At 41.7% G+C, this 23,340-nt stretch overlaps 1 long non-coding RNA gene across 1 annotated transcript in view; it reads left to right on the top strand.

The window, feature by feature from the left end:
* The window catches only part of LOC133384238 (uncharacterized), an 83,524-nt gene that overhangs the window by 57,427 nt on the left and 2,757 nt on the right, over positions 1-23,340 (top strand). The window lies entirely within an intron of this gene.

Raw genomic sequence — 23,340 nt, forward strand, 5'->3', positions numbered from 1 at the left:
CTAGTATTCTGTCACATTAGTTTTATATTACTACTACCATGTTTAGCAGTTTAGTATTAATGTAATATAGAAGTAAAATTATATGCACACTTTCATATTGTTATATTGAAATCAAGTACTCATATGACACTAATACGATGCAAACCTAATAAAACAGACAGTTGCAAACAGAAAGACATTTTTAATGTTTTGTTAAGCATCAGGATGCTTAATACCTTTTTCGACACCACCGTCAACGTAAGAGCAAAGATAAGAATATCCCGCTGTATGTTGTTTGTGTATTGTGTCCTCCCCCCAGAGCTTGGAAAAGTTGCTCTTTTGAACTACAACTCCCATCAGCCTTAGGCAAAATGGCCACTGGATTAGGCTGATGGGAGCTGTAGTTCAAAAAAGTAACTTTTCCAAGCTCTGCCTCCCCCCCACTCCCCCCCCACAACTAACATATGGAGTTATGCCTAGATTGCTCCCATGAATTTGGATGTTGAATATTTTCCAGATATTCTCTGCATATGCCTATATTTGGCTAAAAACATTGGTATCTGACATCCAATGAGATTTTGTATCTGATTTAAGTATTTGATTGTTGACATTAATTCACAATAAATACCTGACAGCAATTGATAACTGACTTGCAATGCTATTTAGTCAGTGGCAGGTGCCTGCCTGTACCTGATAGCTAATGAGTCATCTAGTCAGCATTTGACAGAAAAGAAGAAGCTGAACGTGAGGCCAATCGGAGTGAACAGACTGGCCAAGCTCCATTTTATATTGTGGTTAACAGACTAAAGATCCTCTGTGGCGCAGAGTGGTAAGTGGCGGTAACACAGCCAAAGCTCTGCTCACGGCCGGAGTTCGATTCCAATGGAAGGAGGAAGTCGAATCTCCGGTAAAAGGGGCCGAGGTCCACTCAGCCTTCCATCCATCCGTGGTCGGTAAAATGAGTACCCGGCATATGCTGGGGGGTAAAGAAAGGCCGGGGAAGGAACTGGCAATCCCACCCCATATATATGGTCTGCCAAGTAAACATCGCAAGACGTCACCCTGATAGTCGGAAACGACTCGCACTAAAAGTGCATGGACACCTTTACCTTTTTTAACAGACTAAGGAATGACATTTGAAGTTTGGTTGTTTCCAGTCAGAGCTTGGAAAAGTTACTTTTTTGAACTACAACTTCCATCAGCCCCAGCCGCTGATGGGAGTTGTAGTTCAAAAAAGTAACTTTTCCAAGCTCTGTTTCCAGTGATATATACTTCAGAAAGAGACTGTCTGGGGGGAAATAGTTTGGTTTTCATAGTAAATCTAAGGGCCAACCACATGAGTCTTCCTGAAATGAGCCTGCCTAAAAAGGAAGCAAGCATTTAAGAGCTGGAATCACCTGGCCATCAAACCAGAACTGGTGACCAAGAAAGTGAGGAGCTGCTGTGATGGAAGGGGAGCTAGAGTTGTGAGACAGCCTTGGACAGTCTAGCTATCACGTATGTTCTCAGGAGTACTAGAAATAATAATCATGCTACCAAAAGGCTGAGATCTTCAGGACAAGGTTTCCCAAGTTTTAAAATGCAGGCCTGGAACAATATTTCAGATTCTTAGATGCTAGAACCATTTTTTTTTGAGCCACCTTCACAATGTTTAGGTTTCTGGCCAGTAAAGGTATAGTATATATGTTAACCATCATAGGGTACAGCATCATGCTTTTTATTGTGTGGGAATATTCAAGAATGTTAGTAGAACTCCACTGGGGGCTGGTCTAAGAGTATGAGTCTTGACAGATTTTATGACACATCAACCGGTGGCTTTAATTTATTTAGGCAGAATGGTCTTATGAGAGGATTGTGTTTGCGGCTTTATATATTCCTTTCTTGCTAACATTTCTAAGGCATTTTCAGAGAGCAGGTCATTCAATTTACTTCATGGCTGAGTGACGCTTTGGACCTGGGTCTCCCTCATCCTAGTCCAACATTCTTAACCATTACACCACACTGAAGACCAAGTTTCTTGCTATATATCTATGGCAGAGAGCTGGACTGCTGCATTCACCTGCACGTAGGGTTACCAACCGTACTATTTTAAGAGTACATGTACTCTTTTGAGATGGTGCAACAGCATACTCTTACTTTTCACTTCTCGAAGCCACATGTACTCTTTTTGAAATGAGAAAATGATGGTAAGCCTACCTGCAGGGTTGTGTGTATGGAAACCTTGTGGACAGGAGCAGTATGGCCTATGAACTTGGCTGTGGCACAGAGAACATAAGAAGAGCTCTTCTGGATCAGGCCAGTGGCCCATTTAGTTTAGCATCCTGTTCTCACAGTGGCCAACCAGGTGCCTATGGGAAACCCACAAGCAGGACATTAGTACAATAGGGCTCTCCTACAAGCCAGCACTGAACTTGCTTTTGCATGCTCATCTTCAAGGCAGACTATAAGCAAAATCACACAAGATGGAAGGAAGGCATTCTATGTACTTTAGTGCATTGTAGTCTAGTATTATTGAGTATTTTGGATTTAATCAACACTATTCCCACAGATAAGGTGATTTTCAATGATGTCACAAGGGTTTTCCAGAGGTCTTGTATTCTGTGCTCTTCTCCCCGCCCCATGACCTCTTTCAAATTTTCACACTGCAGCCATACCCTAGAATTGTCATACAGAATTCCTTCCTAACTCAGGGAGGAACAGAGCTCCCCTGGGAAACACACAGCTCAGAAGTAAAGGTACCTGCTCTTTTCCCTTTTATCTATGAAAACAGAGCAGGAGTTGAAGTAAGTGTTAGTGCTTAAAAAAAACCTGTTTATGTGAATAGGGTATGAGTGTGTAAAAACAAAACAAAACCAAGCTTAATTTCCCTGTCATATCTCTACTGATGGGATGCTTTGCTGACATACAGCAAATCTTGAAGTTGCTGATTGGAACAACCTCTCAATAGTAAGTTCTGTGAGACATAGGTGTTGTAGAACAAACCTTCTAGCCACAGTGTCCATCTTGTTCTGTTTCTTCAGAGTGCAGCTGCCTGATTGCTCAGTGAGCCTGTTACCTCTTCTTTCTCCCCCTGCATTTATAGACTAAAAAATGGACTAAAAAATGTTCAGCTAAGCCCTGCCAATTTTTTCAAGGAAACCTATACAAGAGCTATCATCAGTTATGATGGTCTCAGATTTACTGATTATAATATTTTTTCTTGGCCTTTGGGTCCCAAAGGTGCAGTACGCAGTCAGGCTTTCATGACTTTCAGGTTCTGCTGTCAGGTCAGCACACAGCAGACACAGGTAAATTTATAAACTGCTGCTTTTTATTAGAGATTGACACAGAAGTACAAGTGTCTAGCAAAGGGGTTGCCAACCTGATGCCTGTGGGCACCAGTGTGACCATCAGTACCTCCTATGGTGCCTGCAAAAGAGTAAATATTCCCACAAATATTCCCAAAAATCCACAATGCACAAGAGATTGTTTGTTGTTCCTGCTCAGTTCCTGTTTGCACTGGTTCAGCCTCTCCTACAATGCTCACACTTCACTGGGTACCAGGACTGGGAGCCCATTCTCCCATTTGTTTTGAACAGAGGAGAGGTGCAAATAGCTCTCTGAACTAGCATGCCAGTGGCTGATTCAAGTGCTTTTTGTCCATTGATGAGCCAGCTGATGGGAGGGGAGATGCCTGTACCATTTTGTGGTCCTGGCTCTTTTAGATACGGCAGCTGTTATACCATACCCCCCTGCTGCTATTTTGTGTTAAACCACATCCTATATCAGCCATGTTTTTGTTACGCCATTCCCACCTTAGCAGCCATTCTGTGTTATGCCACAACCTCATGGCAGCCATTTTGTGACTGGAACTGACAGAGCTTTCTCAAAATTCCAAATGCGCCCGCTGGCCCCAAAAGATTGGCAACCCCTGTTCTAGCAGCAAGGAGCCTATGCAGCCTTCCACTTATTCTAACACACATGGAGAGAGATGGAACAAACAGAAGATGGAGTCAGCGCCGCGCAAAGCCTAATTATTCTAATTTGCCCCTATCCTCCTCCCTACTGAGTTCTGCACAGGCAAAACTGAGACAACAGACAAATGGAAGAGCACACTGACAGCCGGGACTATTCCCTGGATTGCTTGCAAGTAGGAAGGCAGGCAGGTGTGGGCTGGCTGATGAGAGACTGAGGTCGGGCAGTGCCTCATTTGCCCTAATGGGCCAGCCTCATTGATTCAGTGAAATTAACTACACAGGACAAATATTAGAGGGGAAACCATACTGTTGTATTAGAGGCGGCTTCAGATACATTTGATATATCCTATGCTGATATTTGAAACTTTTATTTAACTGTTTCTCTGAGTAGCTAATGTTTTTCAGTCTGCCTCCACATACATCATTAGAAATATATACCAAGCTAAGCCACTCATCCATCTCACTCAGCATTGTCTACTCTGACAGGCAGCAGCTCTCCAGAGTTTCAAACAGGAATCTTTCCCAGACTTACCTAGAGATAGCAGGGATTGAACCTGGGACCTTTTCTGTGTAAAGCATGTACTCTGCTAATGAACTATCACCCTTCGCCTACAGATGCCCCTGCTTTCCCAGCAGGAGGCCAAAGAGAAAGGAAGCTAAGAAGAGTTAGTATACTGGGATGACAACCATCATCCATTTGTGGAATTTTCTTGGCAAGGGAAACATCTTTGAGAATCTTTGAGAAAAAGGCATAAACTGTAAATGAAACAGACACGGAGACCCCATATTAATTCATATTAATTCTTCATTTCTCTCAAAGCTTCATTAGTCATTTGCTGTGATGGTAGCTGCCATATTTAGCAGCTGAGATGTTAAGTTACCGGTGTTTCAAAACAATCCCAAGGATGGATTGATGTATGGCTGTTCAACCTCTTCCCCAGGAAGGCAAAGTGCTGCAGTGGTTCCGAAGCCTATCCATCCTCCTCTGCCTGATAAGAGAGACTCTTTTATTTGGGGGCATTCTAAACAAATTTATAGACTCAAATTGATGTGCTCCTTTATCAGGAAAATAACATTTGAATCAGTCCTCAAAGAAGACCTGCTCTCTACATATATGTTAAAACAAAGAATGAAAAACAAAAAATCTGGATGTCATTATCAAATCCCTCGTTGACCATCCTGAGTTTTTCCCTGGAATGGTGAATTCCACCAACTAAAGAGAATACTTCACTTACAGCTCACATACCCACATGAAAAGGCCCTAAACCAACTAGATTTTCAGCTGTGGTTGGGAGTAGCTCAGACCTATTACCTCAAGTCAAAACTTGCCATGCTGAGATTGTCTGTGGCTCTCCATATTTGCCATTGCTTGATGTTCAAAAGGAGGCAGATTTCAATCCCTCTGTTATTTTGACATCAAGCATGGATTTGAACCAGAGATCAAATTCTGCCTTTCCCATGGAGATGTGCTACAATATCACCCTCAGGCTGTGAACACACTAGTCACCAGATCAAAGCGTTCCCACTGGCCACACTTGGAGGGGGAAGAGGGTGATCTACTGACCATTTGCGAAATCTCTTTGAAGCTGATTTTTTTAAAAAAATGCACTCAAGCAGATACCCCCAGGATACTTCCTGTTCTCCCTACCTTCTTGCCCTTCGCTCTTTTCCCCTTCTGTTTCCTTCCCATTCTTTTCTATACCTCCTACTCCTTAGGTGCCCTTTTTTCTCTTCTTACCATTCAACAGGGATGGGGGACTCTGTCAATTTCAATTTGTCTCTGTTTCCCATTTCCCAGTCTTAAATTCAGCTCCACAGTTCTACATCCATTTGAGATTTTTATTTTTTCAAAAGTATAAAAACAAGATAAAGATTAGATGACTACTTTTCAACCAGCAGCTGTCATACTGTTGGGGCACAGATTGTCCCTTCCCTAACGACTACAAGAACTTAAACCATCATGTCCCAGCCATAAAGTAGCCTCTTCCCCTTCTTGCCAAACAGTGCGAGGTAACTGGAAGGAGCCTTGAATCCAAGACAGCACCATCTTCAGGCATAGATGACCTCTGCAATTCAGCTAGCTGAGGTTCAATGGCATTACATTAAAGCTATTCACTCTGGTATTTCAGTGAGGCAGAAGGGGCGTGTGTGTGTATGTGTGGAAATTCACAACCACTTTGTCAGGCTTTACATGTGTGCAGCTGCTGATCTGCTACTGGTGTTTGTCTCATCTATATGGAGAGAGTACTGTTTGATGCTACAACATTTTCAAGGTTCATTAGGAATTTGGCCCTTCTCCCCACGTGGCTTTGGACAGCCGACCTAGGGTTGAAACATAAGCACAAGCATATCAGGAACTTCCAGCACATAACATGGGAGGGTGCAAGAATAATCCCACCTGGAAAGCTTCTTAGTCTAATTAGTTTACATGTTATCATAGCATTTTACTTTACTACACAATATTGCAAGGCTTTAAATACTAGAAATGAGCGTATTCCAAGAGCTCTTTATATTTTAAGTTTGTGCATCAATTGTATGTCCTGAGATTATATCCCTTTTCTAAAAAAACCACCAAAAACCTTTTCATGCAGAAATTGTCACCAAAGCAATGATAAAACACTTTATATTTCATTTCCCCCGATTTGTTATCTTAACAGAATACACCCCAAAACACCCTTTGTGCTGCCTCAGTAATATCAGAGATCAGGAGAAGCTGCAATATAAGAAATCAAAACCATAATAACGTCTTTGGGTTTTGCATTTTAAATACAGCATTCATTGTTGCACTGAGGCTTTAGATCCCTTCCCAGACATTACAGAGATTACCTTTGGTAGTGCCTGTTTCATTGTCCTTTGATATAGAATAATGTATGTCATAAATCATCTAAGTGAGTGTCATTAGAGTGAATAGAACCTACTTATGATATGTAACAATTTGCTTTTATAATTTTAAGGGGATTGGAATGTTTTAATTATATAAGGAAGCCCTTGTCAATAACATTAAAATTCATTTTTGAAAACTATGTAATATATTTTATTTCCTATAGTTTGTAAGAATACTGTGTGTGTATAATACACAGAAATATTCTTTGTAGTGCTATAGAAAATAAAACCTATACTCATTAATTTGGACTTTTTGGAGTGACATTTTTCAAATTTGCATTTCTGAAGAGAAGTGAAGGATTCTATTTAAACAAACAAACAAACAAACCCTTTGAAACATATAGTTGTTTGTAGGTTAGAATAAAATTAACCAGCAATTCTTTACAGGCAATGGAACATGTTTTAATTAAAAGAAACAAAACCCAGTCCTGCGTACAGAAGAAAATAGATAAGAGAGGAAGAAGCCTAGACAGGGAGTGATATTTAAAATTATCAGCATGCTCAACATTTCTAAGATTGCTTCCATTTGGAGCAGTATGGATGCTATTTTGCTTCTTCAGTACCGAACAATTTAAAATTATCAGAGCACTTCACTTTGAAGGTGATCAGGGCTTGGAATGTATACATTGTAGAGAGATATAAAATTATGAGAGCTCTTCAAATTGTTTAAAACATTGATTTTTTTTATAAAATTGATTCCCCCCCCAAGGTTTTATTTCTTCAATGAGTAGGTAATTACAGAAGACCAGGCAATGAAGTACTTCACTCTAAAAGTACATTGTGCCTGTCTCCGTTTTCTTTCCCCACTTTTTGTCTTTCTCTTTATTTTTTCTTCCTGCTTTGATAGACACATTATTCTTTGTTCTTGTTCTTAAATCCTTCTCTGACCAAGGAACCAGGAAGTTATTAGGGGTCAGTACAAGGTCAGGTTGAAAATTCAGCCTGCTCCAACTTATCCTTAAATGAGCAGGATATCATTTTGCCATCCTTAAAGTTAAACCCAAAGCCAAGCCTGCTTTGGTCTCACTTAATTTTGATTAGTACTTTATAAAGGAAGTGCCCACCAGCAAATTTTACAGCTGAAGTTACAGAGACTTGCATGAATTGTTGCTGCTGTTAGGATGGATTGGGTTTCCCATACGCAACCACATGCCTTTCCAAGCACTCCTTTATTTGTCACCAGACACTGGAAGACAGGGCACCTTGTCTTTTTAGGCCATTGGTGCTGGCCCTTTAAGCATGGGGGGAGCCAGTTGGTGTTGGACTGCAACTTGTATTGGTCCCAGCCAGCATGACCAATGCTCATAAATGATGGATGTTGTTATTCAACTTCAGGGGAAGGGCTACAGATTCCCCACCACTCCCCTAAAATAGTATGACCTCTGTGAGTGAGCACCAAATCTTTTACCCAAATGGCATGGAGGTGATCTCCTTTAGGTTTGTTCCCATATCTATCAATGTCAATGTAAAGGATTTCATGCACCTGGTTCTGTGTGATTAGCATACTGTGCAAATGGTGCACTCCCCCAAGGAGGAACCCCCCATCGTCTTGTGCCTTGTTTACAAGACAGCAATTAAACTGGGATCCACATGAATGTAATCAAAAGCTGAAAGATATTATGAACACCCATGTTTGTGTGAAAAATAGTTCTGTCTCGCTGTAACTAACAATGGAGGCAAAGCTGTACTAAAGCAGAATAAAGAGACTGCAGAGAAACAGAACAAATTCTTTGCATTTGTCTTCATATCTGAGGATATAGGAACTTTTGAGGAAGAGGAACTGAGGCAAATAGAGGTGACAAGAGACAAAGTTCTAGGCTTCATAGACAAAATAAAAACTGACAAATTGCCGGGTCCAGATGGCATTCACCTGAGAGTTCTCAAAGAACACAAATGCAAAATTGCTGATATCCTAACAATAATATGTAACTTGTCCCTCAGATCTGGCTCCATACCTGAGGACTGGAAAGTGGCCAAGTTAACACCAATTTTTAAAAAGGGATCCAGGGGAGATCCCAGAAATTACAGGATGGTTAGCTTTATATCTGCCTTGGGAAAACTGGTGGAAAGTATTGTTAAAGGTAAAATAACTAAGCATGTAGAAGAACATGCCTTGCTGAAGCAGAACCAACATGGCTTCTGTAAGGGTGAGTCCCGGCTCACTAGCCTTTTAGAGTTCTTTGAGAATGTTAACAAGCATATAGTTGGAAGTGATGCAGCAGACATAGTGTACTTGGACTTTCAAAAAGCTTTTGACAAGGTACCTTACCAAGTATGCTGAAGATACTAAATTGTTCAGGGTCATTAAAACAAAAAGTGATTATGAAGAGCTCCAAAAGGACTTCTTCAAACTGGGTGAATGGGCAATAAAATGGCAGATGCAAAGTAAAGTTATGCATATTGGAGCAAAAAAATATATTAATTTCACATATACGGTCATGGGGTCTGCAGGTGACTGTCCAGGAACAAGACCATGGGATCATAGTGGATAGTTTGACCCATTGTTGACCCAGTGTGTTGCAGCTTTAAAAAGGCAAATTCCATGTGAGGGATCATTAGAAAAGGCATTGAAAATAAAACTGGCAATATCATAATGCTGTATGGTGTGACTGCATTTGGAATACTGTGTATAGTTCAGGTCACCTCACCTCAAAAAGGATATTGCAGAGTTGGAAAAGGTTCAGAAAAGGGCACAGAAAGGTTGTAGCATTTGGGGCTTTTTAGTTTAGAGAAAAGGCAAGTCAGAGGTGACATGACAGAAGTGTATAAAATTATGCATGGCATTGAGCAAGTGGATAGAGAAAAGTTTTTCTCCCTCTCTCATAACACTAGAACTCGTGAACATCCAACAAACCTGAATGTTGGGAGATTCAGGGCAGACAAAAGAAAGTACTTCTTCACATAGTCCAGAGTTAAACAATGGACTTCATTCCCACAAGAGGCAGGGATGGCCACCAGCTTGGATGGCTTCAGAAAAGGATTAGATAAATTCATGGCGAGAAGGCTATCAATGGCAACTAGTCATGACGGTTATGTTCTGCCATCAGGCTCAGAGGCAGTATGCTTCCAAATACCAACTGCTGGAAACTGCAGGAGGGGAGGGTACCCTTGTGCTTAGGTCTTGCTTGCAGGCTTCCCATGGGCATCTGGGTAGCCACTGTGAGAATAGGATGCTAGTCTAGATTGGCCTAATCCAGCAAGCTCTTTTCATGTTATTATGGATGAATGGTCTGACTCTGTATACGACAGCTGCCTATGTTCCTAGGATAATGCTTCAGGAACACCTGCTCCTACCTAAGCCTACATGGACAGCCAAGCGATGGAGGGTCTTACTCCTCTGGGTGTCCCTTCCATCTGAAGTGAAGGGGAAGGTGTGACTGAAGATGGGGCCATCTCAGTTGTGGCACTCCCACATTTGGAGTACTTCCCAGGGAGGCTACAGTGATGTCTTTTGAGTTCCCCAGACGTTAAAACTTTTTAGCTTTCATTATATTTTAATCTGCTTGACAAATCTTAGCTGTTGCATCTTTTGCTCTATTAGTTTACCATTTTGTATGTTATTGTTTTATTAATATCATGCAAGTCACATGGAAAATACAGCACATTGAGGGATGGGATATAAATACATAACACTAATAAATAAAATACTCCCATTCATCTAAAAGAAAGATGTATTTGTAAAGGCACCCAAATCATTGGATGGTCTGTGTAAATGCCGTTTATCAGGAATCTGTTTTCTTTTTGAAATACAGTTTGTGGGAAATCATGTAAAAGAGATTGCACTGTGCAGCCTGAGCAATATTTGCAAATGCTGCTGCTTTAGCGGCCTGTAGAAATCAGGGGAACATCCCAATAACCACAGAAAAGAAGGGGGCAGGAAATAGGGGTGCAAAAATGGTTGGAGGTGGGACTAAGTGCTACAAAAGCATTGGTAAGGAAGCTAATCAATAGCTTGGTGCCAGAGGTTGTGGTGTGTGTGTGAAAGGAATAAATCAGAAGGGTTAGGAGCCAGCTTTCACACTTAAAGTCCGGCTAAAAATATCTTAAAATAATAAACGAATAAATATAAATAAATTCACTAATAGGCAAAAAACCTCTATTGTACTGCCCTACAAATTTGTAAAAATGCCAACACAATTTGGGTTGGTCTTTCACAGTCCAATCCACTTCCTGTGAGGCTTGGAAGAATTTGGTAACATGTGCCTCTGAGCATATGGTGAGTGGTGGCAACACCTGCAGTCAGCCCAAATAACAGAAACAAGCTGTGCTGATCTTGTTTTAGCAGGGAGGAAGCAACATTATTATAACAGTTGATATGGTTCAAATAGTCACTTTAAATATGTTTGATTTACTTTGCAAGTTTAGTGAAGTTTGATCATTTGCATGCTTATTGAGTTCAGTGGGATTTACTATCTTGATATGATCAGACCTGCCTTTCTGATCCTTCCCCCCTTCTCTCCCTTCCTCCTCCCCTGCCCACTCCATCCCTCCATCCCTCCCTCTTCTCTCCCTTCCTCTCCCTTCCTCCCCCCCTGCCCACTCCATCCCTCCCTCTTCTCCTTCTCCCCCCCACGGTCAATTTTACAAGATTGTATGGGAGTAAATGCCACTGAACTCAATAAGCATGCAAATGATCAAACCTGCCCTCCCCTTTCTGCCTGCTCCCATCCTCTTCTCCCCCCTGCCCTTCCTTCCCTCCATCCTCCTCCCCTCCCATCCCTGTGGTCAGTTTAACCTATCCTAAGCATGATTGCAGGGGAGTAAATCCCATTGAACTCTATACACAGGCAAATGATCAATACATTCTCAGCAAACTTGCACAGGATCCCATTTCTTACTTCCCAGATTAAAAAGCAAAGAAATTCACTAACAGGCAAAAAAAGCCCTTGTGGTTTAAGAACGTACCTATAGCCAATGGATATTTCTATCAAATGTTAAAAAGCAGGGAAATTGAGCAGCTATAGTGAATGCACCAGGGGAGCAGGAGACCTGACCTCCTCTCTGAGATATTGTACTGCCCTACAAATTTGTCAAACTGCAAACACAATTTGGGTTAGTCTTTCACAGTCCAATCCACTTCCTGTGTAGCTTGGAAGAATCTGGTAACGTGCCTCTGTGCAGATTACGGTAGCTCTCATATTGGCATGTGTGGGTTGACCTGAGAATATTACACCAGTCTGTATCAGGTACCTGAGTACTTCTGGGTCCAATTGAGGGTGTTAATTATTAGCACATGGATGCAAAATAGTTCCAGGGTCTCTATACTGCATTCTAATAGGCATTACTGTGGAATAGCCATAGCTTGCTCACTTCCGTTTAAGATCAATACATTTGTATGTTATCAGGAACAAAATATCCTACTCCCATGTTTTCCCTGTTCAGGTTCTGTTTTGTTTTCAGAACTCAGAGAATCTGTTTTTTTTTTTAGCACAATGGAACAGTTACACAACTTCCTCAGGTTAAATGACACATCATTCAGCTGTTTAGTAGGCTGGTTGGATATGGCCTGTATAGATTGCTCTAGCCCAGCCTTTCCCAACCAGTGTGCCTCCAGGTGTTGTTGTACTACAACTCCCATCAGCCTCAGCCAGCATTGCTAATGGTCAGGAAAGATGGGAATTGTGGTCCAACAACATCTGGAGGCTCACTGGTTGGGAAAAGCTGCTCTAGCCATTTGTTTCTCCATAGTGAGTCTCTCCTTTTTAGAAGTCAACTCTATTAGTAGGCGAGCCATTCTAATTTCATGGCAGAATTAGTGAAAAGAACTTGTGGTTGATTTTATTTGATCAAACTTTTAGATACATAATTTCCATGGTATAATTCTATGGTGTGTGGTGCTTAATTTTGATGACATCATCACAATGGCCACTATCAAATTTCACAAAATCATGAATATCTCTGTAAATATTGGACTGATTTTAATTTATAAGGTCTCATTTTGTAGGCATTTCACATAACTATAAATTTGATCCTTATAACTCTAATTCAAAAGCCAATAATTTTTATAGATATTTGTGTATTTATAATATCAACTCCATCTCTATACTAGTTTTGGGTTTTACACAGGTAAACAAGGCAGAACAAAAAAATACTAGAATTTACTTTTTATGTGTGGTTAAATTGCATATTTAATACCTAATAGGTAAGTATTTTAATAAGTAATTAGGTGACAGTTTTATGTTGATAGTAATATATAATATGTAACAGCGTTATCAGCTGTATAAAATAATTCACTATTGTTTAATGAAACTGTTAGTTGTTACTGTAACATAACATAACTATTCACACATTGCATATCCTCATAAGCTTTAGTCAACATGGTCACCATCATCATCACCATCATCATCTTCATTATGAGTGTCTGAGAGGTCTGATTCAATGTGAGAATCATTATCACACAGGTCAACATTTCCTCCATATTCACACATGTCTGTACACAGTAGGTTGTTGGCTAAGCATTTGCAGGGTGGACTGAATCTGTTATTTACACATGAACATCTGATCAACTGCAGAATAGAATCTAGTGCACATGACATGTCACAGAGAATGGGAGATATCTGTCCATCCGCCATGCTCCATTCATGTTTAGCAGGATGTGCTTGGTTATCTGGATTCCAAATGATAGCTTGGATGTTAACCCTCTTCATTGCAAGTATAAAAACCCCTGGTGTAAGTGGTAATGTCCCCCAGTTTGTCTGTTTCCTAGAAAACATGGGCCAATGTAACTCCACAAGAATAGTTATCTTGGTTCTTGGCTGATCAACCTGGCAAACGAATGTTTCAGATTTACCAAATACTATGTCTGGCATTGTATCTTGTGTTCCTAGTGACTTTAAAGCAAGAAGGGTGTCTTTGGTCGCTGTAGTGAATGCTTTCCAGTATGAAATTTTATCTTTCCCTGACAAAGTACCTGTGCAATTAGATCTGGACAAGGTGTGAAACGCAGGCAATGGAGAAGCCTTCAAAGGGCTTAGTGACTGAAATATATTTGCAAGTGATATAACATTTTTTGAAGAAGGAACAAAGTAAGACTCAGGAGGAAGTCTTGAGTACCTCTGTACAGCAAGAACCAAAATATCAGTGTCCTGTACAAATATATCAACTTTTAAACTCCTCTCTCTATGGCATTGATGGCATATAGAATTATCTTGGTATCACCTTCTTCCTGAGTACTACTAAGAAACTCCAAAGAACAAGGCGAGGCAGCCGTGTCTGTACGCCATGCACCTACAAAGTCCTTTCTAGTCATTTTTGCATGCTGAAGCATCTTATGAGCTAGGTACACAGTTAACTCATCTGTGGCACATTTATCTCATCTGTGGTGGCAATGTGCAAAAGTAGCTTCTTCATAGTAACATTTGCTATGTTCGTGGTGTCCATGATTTTGTACTGGATGGGTGATATCCCCTGGAGTCTCTTTTGTCATGTCATACTCCTAATAGAATTGCCTTTATATGTGTCTGACACCAAGTGTATTTCATCATGTTCCCCATACTTGCTCTGAATTTGTTTTATGAATACATCAGCCAGATCTTTACATGTTTGAATATATTTTGATTTTTCTATAGGTTGTAGCTCTGCCATACCATTAATAATTCAACAGAAAAGATGCTCTCAGATGTGATGCTAACTGTTTTAGGTGTTTTAGGTGCTAGTACTTCGCACTGATGGTGGAAGTGATTTCAAAATTCCAATTAACTTCCTTTTTTGCTGACATGGATGCATAGCCCCATTGGTATTAAACAGTGATCGTGGTACAGCGAGAATTCATTGTGTTCCAATGTCTCATGTAAATCACATTGGCACTGTGATCTAGCTACAATCAGCAGTGAGGCAAATAGTGATCTATCTGCACTTAACTCTTTAACAACACTGGCCACATTCATTTTTATTTTATTCCTGGCACTTGAACACAAATGTAATTTTTTCTTCTTGATCAGATCCCATAGATTCATGATACTAGCTTCTGAAATGAATCTCTGTGTTCTGAAATCTTCATACAATCTGGTACGGAGAACACGCCATCTACTTTGCAATTTTTTCACTGAAAACTACCTTGCTTGCAATGTTAATGAGTTCAGGCCCGTCATATGAAAATGGATTTCCAATCAATTTCAGTTTGATATGCAGTTTATTTATTGCCATATCTTGTTTAGTGACTCCTTCTTTTGAGTTATATGATGCTTGTGCAATGTTGCTGGCCCTAATGGTATCCCTGCCATGCCTGATGCCTCTTCAAATATTTGATCAAGTATTGGTGCTGTTAAAAAACAACGGACTAGGGCATTAGGATGCTATGTAATACCTACCAAGCCTCCTGCAACCTTCAAAACTCTGTTCTGGACTGGTGTTCAAGTGCTTCATCAGCTCCAAGCGAAACAATGTGTAATCGATGCCTTTGAGCTTCAGGTCTATCACAAAGGAAGCAGGCATTCTTTTGTACCTGTGTACCTTTTGACCTTGTGCAGGGAGGGTCGTTCCTGCTTACCGCGCTTTCGCCAGCTGAACATTCTGCCACTTTTTTTGTTATATCTAGCCTGTAACGTTTCCAGATTACCTTTGTGCATGCACTTCTTGTATCAGGACAGATGCCACTTTGCTTTCTATTGGAATAGTTCTTCTGCCGTTGTATTGACACAAAATTCTGCCAACAGTTTGTCATGACCATCTTCACACTTATGTCAAAGTTTTACAGCATCCAGTAGTTTCTGTAGATTTGGGGTTTTCAACCAAAGCCTCCTTTTGTTGTTCTTGACACAACAGACACAATTTTTACTGTATATTTTTTTACTGGTTATTTCTTATGTAATTTTTTTTGTAATATGTTTTATAATGTTTTGTTCACCATTTTGGAGGCCTTTTGCCCAAAAAGTGGTATATAAATAAACTATAATAATAATTCAAAGTCCATACCAGTCATGCATTTGTGTTTGGATGATGAGGGCTGATCAGTCTGCATCACTCCATCCATAGTACAATTATATTTATTTACCTTAAACATACACAGAAAAAAATACAACACAATCAATATGACACTACAGTATATGCTTACAAACCAGGAACTATGGATATAATAGCAAATGTACAGTGAAAATTATTGACTTTGGGGTTAAATTGAGACCTTATAAATTAAAATCCATCCACTATTTACAGAAATATTAATGATGTTGTGAATTTTGATGATGGCCATCTTGATGATATCATCAAAACACTATGTCACACTCCATAGAGTTACAACATGGCAATTATGTACCTACAGGTAGTTTCTGATCAAATACAACCACACATTCTTTTGACTAATTTTGCCATTGGGCATGATTTTCCTACACATACTCCGGGACTACATAACTTTAACTCTACCATTTCCAAATAGCATTGCCTTTGCATCTGTTTTTCTTCCCCTGCCCCTTTTGCACTGGGGTATGGAATCATGATCAGGAGTGGAGTGAGGGCAGAGGGAGTATTAAACTCTTCCTCCCACATTATGGTCCAGATGAAAACCATATACCCCAACATTTGAGTCTGGGAAAAGGGAGACTGCCCACCTGACTGCATAATGTTATTTGAATTCCAGAAGTCTAGAAGCTGAGTTGCTATTCCACTTGGAGCTTAAAGCAGAACAACAGTGAATGGGTCCTGGTAAACTATCCAGCACCCAAAGAAAACTACCCAGGCACGGCTATACAGACAGAACAGTAACTCAAGTCATTCTGATGTAGTTCTGTGGCACACAGTAAACGGAAGTGTGGGAGGCTACTCCTTGGTCCAAACACCAGAGATCACCACAGCCAAGTATCTTTTGCCCCCACCACAGTACACTCATATGTGTATGGTTGGCATGAACTACTATGGGGAACAGTAAATGGTCTGCAATCTGGGGTGCTGTTCATCATCATCATCATCATCATTTTATTTGTATGCCACCTTTCCACATAAAATTGTGCTCAAGGCGGGTTACAACAAGGTGAACAAAAATACATCTCAAAAACAATTGCAAAAACAATTTCCTAATAACAAAAAATAATAAAACAGTGACATAACAAATATAATAAGCAAAAACAACTTTTCAGCATTATGAACATAATAAAACAATCGTTAAAAACATTGCCATTGTCTATCACTTTACCCTTAAATAAATAAAGTTAATTGGATCTGGACCAACCCTTTCTTGCTATTTTATGGGAGCAGTACTTTGTTCTCCACCTCGAGAGCTATTTGGTGGAAAGGCAGGATACAAATTTAAGAAACAAACAACTAATAAATGTAAGTCTTCCAAATCCCCAAATAACAATATACCCAAACACCCCAAATCCCAAACTTCAGGATCCACATTTAGTGCTCACGAGCCTTTTCTGCCAGTGATGCAAAATTTAATCTTAAACCCTCTTTTGTTGTGTATTGTTTAATTCCACTCAGGCTCTGGTAAGAATCGTTACACAATTGTGACGTAGAACTTAACTGAACCTGGATCTCAGTCAGGAATGAATGCCTCAGCTAACTGGAATGAGGCTATTTATGGACACAGAATGCACATGAGGGACTCTCCAATTGCCCAGGCAAATCCCCCCAAAGCGTGTTTCCTGGTTTATAGTAACTGAGATTCCATCTAGTTTTATGCCTCATTGGAAATACAGAAACTCAAGTATCCCACTGCTTATTACTACCGCCATGCTGCAGGATTTCTGCTGTATTCCCTCAAATTGAATAATTGCCTAATGGAACACCATCTCCTGCTCCACCTAGATTTTTCTTGGCAACCTTCCAGATGAACACTGACCAGGCCCAAACTTGCTTGGCAAAGAAAATGAGAAAAGATCCGTGCTGAAAGGTGATTCTTCTTGCTTACAGCCAGCGTTGGTATTCACCCGATTATCCACCTGGTCTCCACCCTTCTGTCTCTATGGGTGTGATTTACACAAGGCTGCTTTTCTTTCTTTCTTGTTTTCTTTCTACGTCAGGGGTGTAACATTCCTCCATCTCCTGTGTAAAAAGGTCACTAGAGATTTGGAGAATGTCACATAACTTGTTTTGCCTACTGGCCTAATACAGTATGCACACCTGGACATCTCTGAAACAGGCAATATTTTTTAATGGACAAAAGTGTACATTGTCAATGAGGGAAGAGGAACGCTGAAACATATTGTGAAGTATACAGTGGAAATGTATGGATTGTAGTCATTGTCAGTGGGGAAAGGTCAAAGAAATTCCTGTTTGATTAAAATTTGCCTGCTGATGGAAAAGATGGCTTTTCACAGTGTCACTTGTTTAACAAGCCTGGAGATACCACTTTGGGAGAATTCACATATTTTATTTACTTATTTCTAAAATATCTATGCTGCTGTCTGATATCAAATGCTGTCACTGGGGTGACTCACAAATACAGAGAAAATAGAAATTAAAAATAACAAGGGCTAGTGTCAAGGGTTGGCATGGTTGGGCATCTGTTGAGGACCCACACTCTAGCAGGGGGACCACTAACAACAGCCTCTGGGACTTGCTCCTCCTTCTCACCATTGCAGCCTGCCTGTTCAACTGCTTGGTGCTTGCTTTCCTTTGGTCCAAACGGGTGTAGTTGTCTAGAGTCTCAGAAGGCCTTAGACCCTTGACTTTTTTAGGAGCAGGGTCCCAGCAGGTCCCTATGTCTTCAGCATCCTGAGACAATCAGTAATAACACAAGGGAAGTGTGTTAGCCACTGAGAAGAGTCTTCTAACATGCTTCCTTGCCCTTCCCTGCTAATTGGAGCCAATCAGACTGAAAGGAGGTGAACGAGCCATTGAGAAGACTCTTCTCAGCAGCTAACACTCTCCCCTTTCATGTTAATTGGCTCCTAGGGATATCTGTTGTTGTGGGAGAAGGCATTAACAAGGATCTCATTCTTAACCCAGCCACACACAAAAAAGGGGGGGCATGGCTATGACTAACATGAAGGGACCCTGCCTTTTGAATTGTGTCCAAACCATGGTGGTTGTGAGAGGGAGAAGCAGTAAATGCCACTGCCTGCTTTGCCAGGCAAGCAAGCAAGTGCGCAGCAAGCAGAAGGAGGAGCTGCTTCTGACAACAGTACTGCACTGAGGAGATAAGAGTGTGGAGGATGTCCCGGCCAGGGCCCTCCAAGCCTGGATCCAGCACCGATTATAACAGAATCAACAATCAAAGCTGAATGGTGGATTGAAACAGTGAGAAAATGAAGCAAGGCCTAGTTACAAACGTCCCAGGATCTTCACCTGACATAATGCATGCTACATATATATGACAGAGATGTGGATCTGCCTTGGGCTAGCTGCTACCCCTTTCTGGACATTATAATTATGAAAAAACATGCAAAGGCAGGGAGGGGGAAGGATAGTGGCAGCTGGCCCTAAACATACCCGCATCCCCCCACCCACCCAATGACCAAATGTTCATTTGTAGGCTTCTTGTAGAAGCTGAAATGAATGTGTATAGTTCGGAAGGGCAGAACCAATTTTTATCCGGACTGTGGAGATTGAGTCTTTCCCCTGCACCATTCTCCTAATGAAAAATCACCAATAGTGGCTGGTCTTTTGGGACAGGCCAGTGTTGCTGCAGTTTACCTGGAAGGGTCTGGGACAGGGTGGCAAGGTCAAGGCCATGCAGATGCACCAGCAGGAGGGCCAGATTGTCTCCACTGGTGGGTCTGTGCAGCCCTTCCCTAGCTGCCACCCAATCCCATCCAGGTAAACTAGAACCACACCAGCTGCTACTGAAAATCACTTTCTGTGGTGTTTTCCCATGCAGCTCTGGTGCAGGTACAGATACTGCAGCTACATGGGTGGGCATATCATACCCAACCACGCTTGAGTTGGCATCCCCGTCACCCATCCAATCAGCAGCATCCATGCAGCTGTGATTTTCAAAAAATATACTGCAGCCATGTTGGAAAACACCATGAAGAAGCATGGGGGGGGGGAGGCCTTTCACCCAGCCTCTCATCCAGATTTACAGGATATTATGTCTCTCCTGGTAATATTGTGAGTAACTTTGTTAAGGGATGAACATGCATAAACAGTCCTGTCATGTCGAGGGAGCATACCAGACCTAAGAGGGACAGCTGCTTTTTTCCTCTTCAAAGGACAAGCTGGCGGAAGAGAAATGGTTGGGAATAATACCACATGGCTAATTGCAGTTGGCACTCTTGTTATCACACGAATGCAGTGGGGTGTTATTGTGGGAAGAGGAGGCAGGGCTCTAATTGAGGGATTACAGGGGGTAATCCAGCTCGCCTTGTTAAATCAAATTTGTTAATTTACCATATATGAGGAGGAAAGGACAAATGGGAAGGTGAATTCCTTTTGTTAAACACTTACCAAATGTTGGGCTGTTTGAACCCTGGGGAGAGGTAAATACGTCTATTCACCACTTAAGGTTTCCAGCATTTGGTCTTCTCAGTGGGGCTTTCATTGTAGTTTAAAGCTGAATGTTTTTCTTCTTCATACTTAGAAGTGCTACCAGCTTTTATCAGTGGGTGAGATTTGATACAGGGGATCAAGACTTCTATTGGATTCTTATATGGATGGATTGACACAGTTATAGTGAAAGGCAGAAATTTGCAGTATATGCCACTGTTTTACAACTCAGCTGTAAAAACTTACTTTGGAATAAAACATGATATACAAGATCTCAGTCTAGAAATAACCTTCAAAGGGGAGGGTGGAAGCCCTGCCCCTAAATATGTGGTTACCAGTAAGAGGCTGGCCAATTTTGTGTTTTATTATTGTTACTAAACAGAAATTACAGCAGTGTCTCAGGGTGTTCTGCTCCCAAATGTTTCCATGGTTTTAACATCTCATTTGGCAAACCTGCTTCTGGTGTTGGAAGGAGTATTGTTATATCAAGAAGTGGTGATGGCTGTTGGCTGAGAGGACTTTAAAGGGGATTAGAGAAATTCATTAACAGGTCTGCAAGTGGATATATGTCCAGTGCATCTTCTAATGTCAGTTGCTTGTGGGGGCATATAGAGAAAGGGGGGTGCTGTTTTCTAACGGAGATTGGCTCCATTAGCATGTCTGTGCAGCCTCCATCTTTCTGTTACCCTGCTCCATCCAGGTATGCTAAAGCAATGCTGGATCAGGAGGGTGGTTCCATGGCTTTGCCCACCAAACTAGCCACTACTGTTAATAAATAGCTAGGTTACACATACAATTAACTAGAGTGCAAGTGGCGAAGCTGTGAGATTGATCGGGCACGTGTAAAACATCATAACTGTGCCTACAACCGTGCATATGGTGTGGCGGTGAGGGCAGCGAAAAAGACCCACTTCCCATATTTTCAGGGGTCTGTTGACATCAGCTCCAGATAGACAGAGGAGGTGACCCTGTTGAAGCCCTTGTCATGCTGTGGAACATTGAGGTGTATCAGGCTCTTGACACAGTTTGGTTTTAATATTGGATGTAGTTTAATTTCATTTTAATGTAGATTCTGTATGTTTTAATTATATGTGCTTTTATCTGGAAGCCGCCGCGAGTTCCAGTATTGGAAGGATGGCGGGATATAAATAAAGAATAACTAACTAACTAACAGTTGCCCCTGAGCACCCTCTCTGGCAGTATGGACCAGTTTGCACCTTGGTACATCAGTGAGCTAAGTGCAATGAAACAGGCTGGATGATGGCTAGAGTGCAAGTGGTAAAAGACATGCTGTGAGGCTGATCGGGCACGAGTAAAACATCATAACCGTGCATATGGTGTGGCTGTGAGGGTGGCAAAGAAGGCCCACTTCTCTGCACCACTGCATCCTCAAGTAGCCATCCCGTGGAGCTTTTCCATATTTTCAGGGGTCTGTTGACATCAACTCCAGGAAATGGAGTTTTAGACCCTTCGGAGGCCCACTGTGAATTGTTTGCAAGGCACTTTAAGGGTAAAGTTGCTCGCCTCCACAACAATCTTGATGCCTCATCCACATCTACTGTAGTCCCCAGTGAGGTGTCCAGTGCAACGTCTGCTACAACTGCTTGGCCTGATGATGTGGACAAGGCGCTTGCAAAGATACATCCAGCAACGTGTCCTCTCGTCCCTTGTCCTTCTTGGTTTATTAAAGCTTGCTGAGAGGGTTTGACCAAGTGGATCCAGGGTGTGGTCGAGGCATCGTTGTGGGAGGGAGTGGTTCCAGCCACCCTGAAAGAGGTTGTGATCCCACCACTCCTGAAAAAGCCCACCCTGGACCCACTAGTTTGCGATAACTACCGTCTGGTTGCAAATACCCCCTTCTTAGGGAAGGTGATTGAGAGGGTTGTGGTGCAGCAATTGTAAGTACTCTTGGATGAAACAGATTACTTTGACCCATTCCAGTCTGGCTTCAGGCCTGGTTATGGGACTGGATTGGCCTTGGTTGCCCTGATGGATGACCTATATCGGGAGAAGGACAAGGGGAGTGCGACCCTGTTATTCTTACTTGATCTCTCAACATCTTTTGACACCATTCATAGTATCCTCTGGCCTGAATTGCTGAGATGGGTATTGGAGGCACTATTTTACAGTGGTTCCAATCCTATCTCCAGGGTCATTTTCAGAGAATAGCATTGGCCAATTCTCTTTCAGCCCCATGGCAGTTGTGCTATGGGGTGCCGCAGGGTACCATCTTGATCCTCATGCTGCTTAATATCTATATGAAGCCCTTGGAGGTGGTCATCAGGAGCAGTACACTGATGATGCCAAGCTCTATTTCTCTGGAACATCTGAAGCGGGAGAGGCTGTACAAGCCCTGGACTGGTGCCTGGACACACTGGTGGCCTGGATGAGGGTCAATAAATGGAGTTTGAATCCTAGCAAGATGGAGGTGCAGTGGATTGGTTATTCCTGAGTTTGGATAATTGGTCAGTTGCCTGCTTTGGATGGGGTTGTACTCCCTCTGAAAGAGCAAGTTCATAGTCTGGGTGTGCTCCTGGATCCATCTTTGTCACTAGAGGCCAGTTTTGTCTGGTAAGACAGCTATGGCAGTTTCTGGACTGGGATAGCCTGACCACTGTTGTCCATGCACTGGTAACCTCCAGACTGGATTACTGTAATGCACTCTATGTGGGGCTGCCCTTGAGGTTGGTCTGGAAGCTGCAGCTGGTGTAAAATATGGCGGTGTGACTGCTCACTGGTGCTGGGTATTGCTAACATGTTACCCCGCTGCTGAAAGAATTGCACTGGTTGCCTATTAGCTACCGGGCTAAGTTCAAGGTTCTGGTCCAAAGCTCTATACAGCTTGGGACCAGGATACCTGAAAGATCGTCTTACCCCTTATATACTCAGTAGATCACTGCACTCTGCAGTTCAGGGCCTCCTGTAGATACCATCTTATCAGGAGGTTCATTCTGCACAATATAGGAAATGGACCTATAGCGTGGAGGCACCTTCTCTGTGGAATTCCCTCCCTTTGAATATTAGGCAGGTGCCATCTCGGCTATCTTTTCGGCGCCTTTTGAAGACTTTCCTCTTTCAACAAGCCTTTTGAGACCTATCCCAGTCTGTGTCTGTTTTAGAATTGCTTTTAATATGCTTTCTTTAATAATATGTTTTT

Source organism: Rhineura floridana, chromosome 4, assembly GCF_030035675.1.
Source record: "Rhineura floridana isolate rRhiFlo1 chromosome 4, rRhiFlo1.hap2, whole genome shotgun sequence".
Taxonomy (NCBI): Eukaryota; Metazoa; Chordata; class Lepidosauria; order Squamata; family Rhineuridae; genus Rhineura; species Rhineura floridana.